Below are 9,010 nucleotides of genomic sequence, written 5' to 3' on the forward strand. Positions count from 1 at the left end.
AGAGTATGTTGTCCGAAGGGAAGAGTGGTGGGAGACGACAATGTCTAGAGTCAGGCTAGGAGGACCTGTTAGGACACGCTTAGCATGCCAAATTTCATCTTAGCTGCATTCAATAAAAGGTTTTTAGAAATAGAATAGTATGGGTTGTGGGGGAAGGACATGTAAGGGGAAGCAGAAAAAGTTCCTGTAGCAGAGCTTTGGAGAAATGGGCATGTTAGACTTGAGGAGCAGAGATGAGAGGGCAGATATAAAATATTTTAGGAATAGAATGTGAGTTCTTCTCATCAACTGAAAGAAATTTCTTTTTTTTCTTTTTTTTTTTTTTTTTTTTTTATTTTTCGAGACAGGGTTTCTCCGAAGCTTTTGGTTCCTGTCCTGGAACTAGCTCTTGTAGACCAGGCTGGCCTCGAACTCACAGAGATCTGCCTGCCTCTGCCTCCCGAGTGCTGGGATTAAAGGTGTGTGCCACCACCGCCCGGCTAAGAAATTAATTTCTATGTAAAATCAATTTAAAGGCTGGGTGGTGGTGGCAAATGCCTTTAATCTCAGCACTTGGGAGGCAGAGGCAGGTAGATCTCTGTGAGTTTGAGGCCAGCTTGGTCTACAGAGCTAATTCGAGGACAGGCTCCAAAGCTACAGAGAAACCCTGTCTCGAAAATACAAAAAATACAGTCAAATAGTTTAGCAAATGCTATTTTTGAAATATCAGTTTTGGGGGAGAATGATCTCATAGTCAGTGTTTTATGTTTTTTGGTTTACTTTTTTTTTTTCCTGCGAAGCTATGTCATGACCAAGGAAGCTCTTATAAATGAAAACATTTAATTGGAACTTGCTTACAGTTTCAGAGGCTTAGCCCATTATTATCATGGAGGGGAGCATGGCAGCACACAGGCAGACATGGTGCTGGAAGGGAAGCTGAGAGCTACATCCTAACTCACAGGCATGATGAAGAGAGAGCTATTGGGCCTGACGTGGGTTTTTGAAAACCTCAAAGCCCACCCCCCACGTGACACATTTCCTCCAAGGCCACACCCACTAATCTTTTCAAATAGTGCCACTCATTGGTGACCAAGTATTCAAATCTATTGGCCTCTGGGTTCATTCTCATTCAAACTGCCATGGAGGGCTGGGCTTCATTATTTTCTCTGAGTCATTGAAATGTATTTTCAGGAAACCTAAAGGAAATGAGGTTAAGAAAAAGAAGTAACTTTGAAAAGTCAGAATGAGAAATGAAAGTGCTTGTTTGATTCCAAGTACCGAGGAGAAGTGATTTATCAATGAATAATATCTGACAGCAACCATTTCATCAAGCTTCATATTGGAAGAATGGGAGAAAACCAACTCCTCTCCTTGACTTCAAATATGCCTCTGATGAAATAGAGAAATATATGAAATCGGCAATAGCCTTCCTATACTCCAAGACTATTTTTTGAAGCTCATGTGTGTGGGATTGTTTCTCTGACTTCTTCCTCAGTATGTTTGTTGTTGATATATAGGAAGGCTACCACTGACTTTTATAAGTCAATTTTGTATCCTGCTACTTTGCTGAATGTGTTTATCAGTCGTAGGCATTTTCTTTAATATGGGGGTCTCTGCAAATACCACAGTCATCAGAGTGCCAATCCAGGGGAGGCAAGAAGGAAACTTGGTTCTCCATGTTTCAGTAGTTGGTGTTGGTTCAAACTTAAAGACTGTGACACTGGGTAGTTTATTTCATTTATATTTAGGCACAACAACTTAGAAAAAAGTTTCCTAGTGATAATGAACTCAATCACATGTGTACAATAAAGCTTAAAACATGACTACATTGAAAACTTGTAAAGTACAAGTAACATCTTCCATAAATATAATTTCTATAACTAAGAAACAGGCTCAAGGCCATCAATGCTCATGATAAGGGTTTCAGGAAAGAAAGCACTATAGGTTGACTAAGATAAGCATAAGTGTCTCGGGGAGTTAGGTGTGCATACATATATTTCTGTATACAGATAGCATAGAAGTCACCAGGCTATTAACCACATCTGTGCCCAGGCTTTGGGCAGGCAAACAGATTATATATCTCTCTGAAGAAACAATCCTCTGTGTTAACATTCCTGGTTTCTCTACTGCTTCTCTGCTGTGAGATGACCCTTCTATATACTATGAACATATGTTGCTCTCACTAGTTAATAGTAAAAGAGCTTTGGCCTATAGAAAGACAGAATATAATATAGCTAGGTGGGAAAACCAAACTGAATACAGAGAGAAAGAAGGGTGGAGTCAAGGGAGACATAAGTCAGTCAACCACGATGCAAGATGCCACAACTACGTGGCAATACATAGATTAGTAGAACCGAATTAATATAGTGAGAAGAGCTAGTTAGTATTACTCTATTCTTTTTTAAGGATATTTTTTTTACAGTCAATGTGACTTCATTCCAGAGATACAGAGATGGGTCAATAATCATAAATCAATGTTAGAAATTACATAAATGAGCTCAAAGAAATTACACGATCATCATGATAAATACAAAGAGGCTTTTGACAAAATACAACATCTCTTTATGTTGAAAGTTCTGAAGAAATTCAAAATGGAAAGATCATATCTCAGCATAATAAGACTATATATGACAAACTTACAGCCACATCACATTTATGGAGAAAACTCAGCATTCCCACTAAGATTGTAAATTCGAGGATGTCCACTCTCTGATATAACTCGATATAACTCTGAAAGTATTATCTGGAGCAGTAAGAAAGGAGAATCAAATAAAAGCTATAAATAGTAAAGTAAAAAGTCAAAGGATCTCTGTCTGCAGATGATATAAGTATACATACATTTCTTAGTATATACAGGATACCCTAAAGACGCCACCAAAAACTCACATAAATGATAATCACTTGCAGCTCTGCTTATCATTAAATAATTTTTGTTGAAATTGGCATGCAAAGTCAATGTCCTTTCATATACTAGGTAATAAACACACTAAGAATGAAATCTATTAGAAGTGATCTCACTCACAGCTGTGTATTCCATCCGATCCCCACCCAAATCACGTAACTAGAGGAGGGACTAGTAACTTCACTGAGTGTCTTCCCATTTTCTACTATGTAGCCTTGCTGCTTGACTGTATTGTCCTGTCTATTCCATCACTGTGATTCCAAGGTCTTCTGTCATCCTCCCACCTGCTTAGCTCTGCTTCAGGATGGTTATAGTCATGTCAAGTTCAGCAGACATTGCTTACACAGGTCTACGCCAGCCGAGTCTACATAGCAAGTTCCAAGACAGTCATGGATATACACAGTAAGACTCTGACTCAAAAGAAAAAGAATTCTTGTTCTTAGTTGTATGCCCCAGTAAATACACAGCCATGAGACATGCAAAGCATAATTTCATGAGCTACCTTGACGAAAAAGAACTGTCGGTGCAAAATAAACGGTAAACTCTGAACTTAATCTTATACATCATATCTCAGGAAGGTAATGTGTAGGGTATGATTCCAGCATATCTGAAGACAAATTATATATGAGTACACAAATAAAAGCACATGGTAAAAGAGCACCAGAAGGGAAGCCACCCCAGAGAAGGAAGAAACTGAAAGACTGCTAAGACTTTCATAAGGACAGAACAGATGGACATACCCTGATTGTACACACATGTACCACACATACCCTGATTGTACACACATGTACCACACATACCCTGGATTCCATTTCTAATGCTTTGTTTTCACTTTATATTCTAGTTTGTTTTGTTTTTCCACGAGACAGGGTTTCCCTGAAGCTGAATTTTAATGGTCTGTTGCTTTGAAACGTCCTCCCTACTTCTATTTTTGTGACTTACTGCTTCAAAGAACTTCTCCATTTCTTTATCCCTAAGGGAAAGGAAATATAATCACTACATAGAGCTAGTTACAGAACTAGCTCCACAGAGGTACAAAATGTAAAACAAAACAAAGCAAAACAAAAAAAATTAAGAAAAACTAGCTCACTTTATATTCTAGTATTTTACACTAAATAAAACTCTGTACCTTCAAAGATGGCAACATTCAAAGGAAGTTAGATGTCCAAAGACAGATACCCACCTACATGTTTTCAATACATCCAATAGTCACTTAGAAGTTACTTTGCAACAGATTGCATGGCTCAGGGATTAGGCACTTGCTGCAGAAGCCTGACAACCTGAGTTCAAGCTGAGATCCCACAGCAGGAGAAAAGAACCAACTCCCTAAAATGGTTTTGACTTCCATAAATGTTGTAACATTAGCAGGACAACTCATACACTTATATTATAAACAAACACACATACACACACAATGCCTACTTTTGCTGAAAAGTCTTGCCTCCGTACTTGGCCCCACAAGACCCCTTGGAATAACAGAACAATGGAAAAATTTAAGAGAGATATCAACAAACAGCACTGCAACCCCAGAGGGGAGCAAATCCTGGTGAAGACAGGCCATGACTGCCTTTTAATGACTTCTTTGTACCACCTTCCAGGACCACACTTCATCCAGAACCTCTCAGTTATTCCTACCCATGCTCTTCGTCTCACCTCTTCTCCACCCAAAGATCATGTCGATACATCAAGACAAGTCAGGTGTGGGGTCACTAGACCACGGTCCTCTTGTCGCCTATGTGACAAGAGTAAATAATAAATAAGTCCCTTTCTGACTTCCTCAATATCCACTTCTTTAATTGGGGTGTTTACACAGTGTCACCAAATTGTCAGGGCTTCTGTCCTAAAAACTGTGGCTAAATACCTATATGCAAAATAATTGTGTGAACTCAAAAATAAGAGAAAACGCTGTGTAATGATGTGATCTGTTTAAGATGATTTCCCAATTTGCCCAGTGATTTAGCAGTTTATTTTACTTTTACCTCAATCAACACACTTTATATTTTATTTAACCATGTCTGTCAATTTGACATTTTATTAATACTAGAGTCCAAGATGTTGACCTTTGAGTAGTACAGATTTTAACAAACCTCTTCTTCCTCTGGAATCCTTGGCAGCCTGAAGCCACAGGTATTTCTCTTGCCTCAGTCTCAAGTGCTATTCCAGGTGTGAACCATCACAAATGGCTTACTTTCACTTTCATTTTTCTTTCTTTTTAGTTTTTTATTTATTTTCTTTCATCTGCATTATTTCATCTATATTTGCTACATTGTTACCTATAAAGCATAACTTTCCACACTCAAATAAGCACAATTTCATTAAAAATAACCATAAACTCAAATATTTGGGTGAATAGATAAGACTGCTTATTCTGACCTTTGAAAACCAACCGTAAAGTCATGCCTGGAAAATAAAGAACAAGGACATAATACACATTTTAAAGACAAAAATGCAATGATCAAGACAATCTACTGTACAATTTATCAAAGTCAACAAAAGACAGTATGGAAACAGTCATCTTAAAATGTATCATTAACAACACTCTCCTAATTACTATCATTGAAAACCATGGATTTTCAGATACAAGTACATCAGCTTCAAGGAAAAATAGATGTGTGGGACAGGATGAGAAGATAAGCTAAGTTTTATCTTCCCAGATAAAAGTACATGGGTAGCAGGAATTCAAGATTAAACTTCTAAAACAGAATTTTAAATGTAACAGTTTGTTGACTCTGGAGATAAATCAGTCACAAACTGCTGGGCTTAATACCCAGTACCACTTCAAGGATGAGGATGTCTTTTTCCTTTTTTGAATAAAAACAGGATAGGGTTTTTTTTTTAAAATAATAGTTTGCTAATTATGTTAAAAATGGACATGCCCATTCCACCAAGTGCCAAATGAACTTTCCATAACTTTGTTGCTCACATTACTAAAATAGTAACAATTATTTGGGTCAATTTCATGTTTAAACTATTTCAGCAGATTAGTGTACGTAGAATTTTTAGAGCTGAATTATTTAAAACTATTTGAATCATCATGATTGTGTTTCCTTAGACAAATCTGAGTGGCTTCTCTGACAGTGATGTGGTGAGAATAAGTGAGACACTTGAAATCTTCCCTTTGAAAGCACATAATCTGTGTGATACTAAGTAATAAGTAGGTTACATCTTACATCTTCTTAACAAGGAAAAATGGCACTAGGTTTCGATCCTACTGCATGAATTGGCTTTGTGGGAGCCTAGCCTGTTTGGATGCTCACCTTCCTGAACCTGGATGGAGGGGGGAGGACCTTGGACTTCCCATAGGGCAGTGAATCCGGACTGGACTGCTCTTCAGACTCAAGAGGGAGGGTGAATGGAGTAGGGGAAGGGGGAGAGGAGTGGAGGGAGGGGGAGAGGAGTGGGGGGAGGAGGAGAGGAGTGGGGGGAGGGGGAGGGAAAGGGAGGCGGGGAGGAAGCAGAAATTTTTTTCAACAAAAAAAGTAAATAAAAAATAAATAAGAAAAAAAACAAGGAAAAGCTCTGTGTAAGCTTTACGAGGAAAGAACTAGTAACAGAACATACTGCCTGTTTTAGCTCTGACACTCTACATAGGTTAAGAATGCAACATTAGGCAAAAAATGAAAACCATTATCATTTTACCAAAGGAGCTAAACACAGAGCAGAAGAAATAGGCTTGGTATGGGTCCCAGAGATCCCACTGGTTCTGAACCAAATTTTAACACAAAGGCATCTACATACAACTTTCATGACTGTTTATACTAGAAAGATTCAAAACAGATGAGGCGAGCATGGCCTACCTTGTTGAAGACAAATAAATATCCGCATAACTAAAAGTTCCGTAAAGTGCCTCAGCGAACTACATCATCCCCCTGCTATTGGAGGAACCTAATAAGTGAGGTGACTAACATGACCAACTCACTGCCTGCATTCAGAAACAAGTGGGACACTTTTCAAATCTAATACTTCATAGTTACAAAACAGTGAGCCTCATTATCTTTAAATACTGAAAACAAAAGGGGCCTACACAAACTAGTTGATTTAAGTAGTCATTTCCTACATTAGTAGTCACTTGCTGTGCTCTTAAAATCTCTATGCAAGAAGCAGGAATTTTCCCCGTATCTTTTGGCAATTGAATCGAAAGAAAAGTTTTAGGCATTTAAAATTTTATGAAGTCTGTAGTTTTAAAGCTAAATTATTTAATATCTTGAATTATTATTGCACTTATATGTTGCCCAAAATATGTCTACAACAAAAATAAGGTAAGCAGGGGCTGGAGAGATGGCTCAGAGGTTAAGAGCGTTGCATGCTCTTCCAAAGGTTCTGAGTTCAATTCCCAGCAACCACATGGTGGCTCACAACCATCTGTAATGGGGTCTGGTGTCCTCTTCTGGCCGGCAGGCATACACACAGACAGAATATTGTATACATAATAAATAAATAAATGTAAAAAAAAATAAGGTAAGCAGATCTACAAGCATTTGGTTTCCTTATTTGATAAACAAGCTCTCATAAAGGAAATGCAAACTGCAATTTGAATAAGCCTATATATGTGTGACAATATATCAACCTCTTTCAGAATGAAATCCAACCCCTAACTCTACAAATCTGTGAAGAACCAGATGGGATTACTGTACACAAAGTCCCAATTATTGAATCATTTCACTTTGAGATCACTGAGCTAAAACAACATTTGCTCAAGATTTAAGAAAAAAAAAGATTTTAAGAAAGAGATTCTTTGAAATCATTGAATACATCATTTCTGTCATTAATAGAAATAGCTTTAAGCTATTTTCTGATGCAATAATTCTTTCTAATGAAGTAATTCTCTAGCTCTGAATAAACAGTACATTTACAAGAGTAAGGAAATTGTCAGTAGGCATTCCTTCTTGTTTTAAGTTGTTTCTAAAGTATGTCAAGAAAGCTGTTAAAGACTTGGGGAGCGGCAGCTTCGGGATCTTTTCCTTCAGTTCTGAGGCAGCTCCTCATGCTTCACAGCTTCACTGGGATCTTTTTCTTCCTCATCTTTGCTGACTTCTTCCATTTTTTTTTATCCTTTTCAATACCTAGAGGCTGAGGAATAAGCTGATTACCCAGAAATACATAAGTATTAATTCTCTATTTAACTCTCTTTTCCTCTTCGGTAGAGCCCTTTGTGGAATTCCCTTAGCCTGCATCTCATCCTTTGATGTGTCGAGTGTAAATATGAGCCAAGTCTTGGAGATTCCTGACAGCACATGGGGGGGACCCCACAGAATCTGATGTGCCTTTATAATTCTTACAGGGTTGTACTAGTGATGCAAAAGAAACAGCAAGGATATTTTTACTCTCCCAAGTGTTTTGTTCAGTCTGCATAATCTGTGTTAACTGGTCCTCTATAGACATGACCAGTATTTCCCCAACTTTGAGCAAGATCTTCATGTAGCTTTCATGATCTTTCTGCAATCAAGCTCCACAGTAAATCTGATCATACTGATGACTGTCGGAAGCTATCTGAAGGCAGTTACCCACCACAATACGGGTTGACAGAATTCAAAGGAAACTCTCCAGCTTTTGCTTGACTTACTCCACCACATCTGAATGAAGTTCATTCCTGTGATTTATTCAAAGAGGACCTAAAATTATGTACAACATTGTACTTAAATATCCTGCTTCACTTCCCAGGTTAAGAAAAGAATCCTGGTTGAAGTTTCAAAGCTTCCATAACTTCAGAATCAATGCAAGGTTCTGTCAAGTGTACGCTTCCAGGTTTTGAGGCTCTATCTTTGCAAGAATTGTCTCTGTAGCCTTCAAACAGAAATCTCCATGGCCAATGTCTCTGAAGGCTTGCTCTAGTCTTTCAGTAGGGATGTAGTGCTCTTCTTTAAGCTTATCTATGATGTCATGATTATCTTCCCCAGTGTTGTCTGAGGTTACTGTCCTGCCTGGTTCCCACAGTCATTAAGTCCCAAAGAAATCACACAGAGGTCTACATTAATTATAAACTGATCAGCCTATTATTAGCTCAGGCTTTTTATTAACACTTTCCTACATCTTATATTAGCCCATTATTCTTGTCTGTGTTAGCCATGTGGCTTGGTACCTTTTTTGGTGAGGCAGTCACATCTTGCTTGATCTATGTCTGGGTGACAA

At 38.1% G+C, this 9,010-nt stretch overlaps 1 pseudogene; it reads right to left on the reverse strand.

Annotated features, from left to right (window-relative positions):
- Positions 1-7,707: 7,707 nt before the first annotated feature.
- On the reverse strand, positions 7,708-8,409 carry LOC130880002 (protein-L-isoaspartate O-methyltransferase domain-containing protein 1-like; annotated as a pseudogene).
- Positions 8,410-9,010: the final 601 nt, after the last annotated feature.

This window comes from Chionomys nivalis, chromosome 8, assembly GCF_950005125.1.
Source record: "Chionomys nivalis chromosome 8, mChiNiv1.1, whole genome shotgun sequence".
NCBI lineage: Eukaryota > Metazoa > Chordata > Mammalia > Rodentia > Cricetidae > Chionomys > Chionomys nivalis.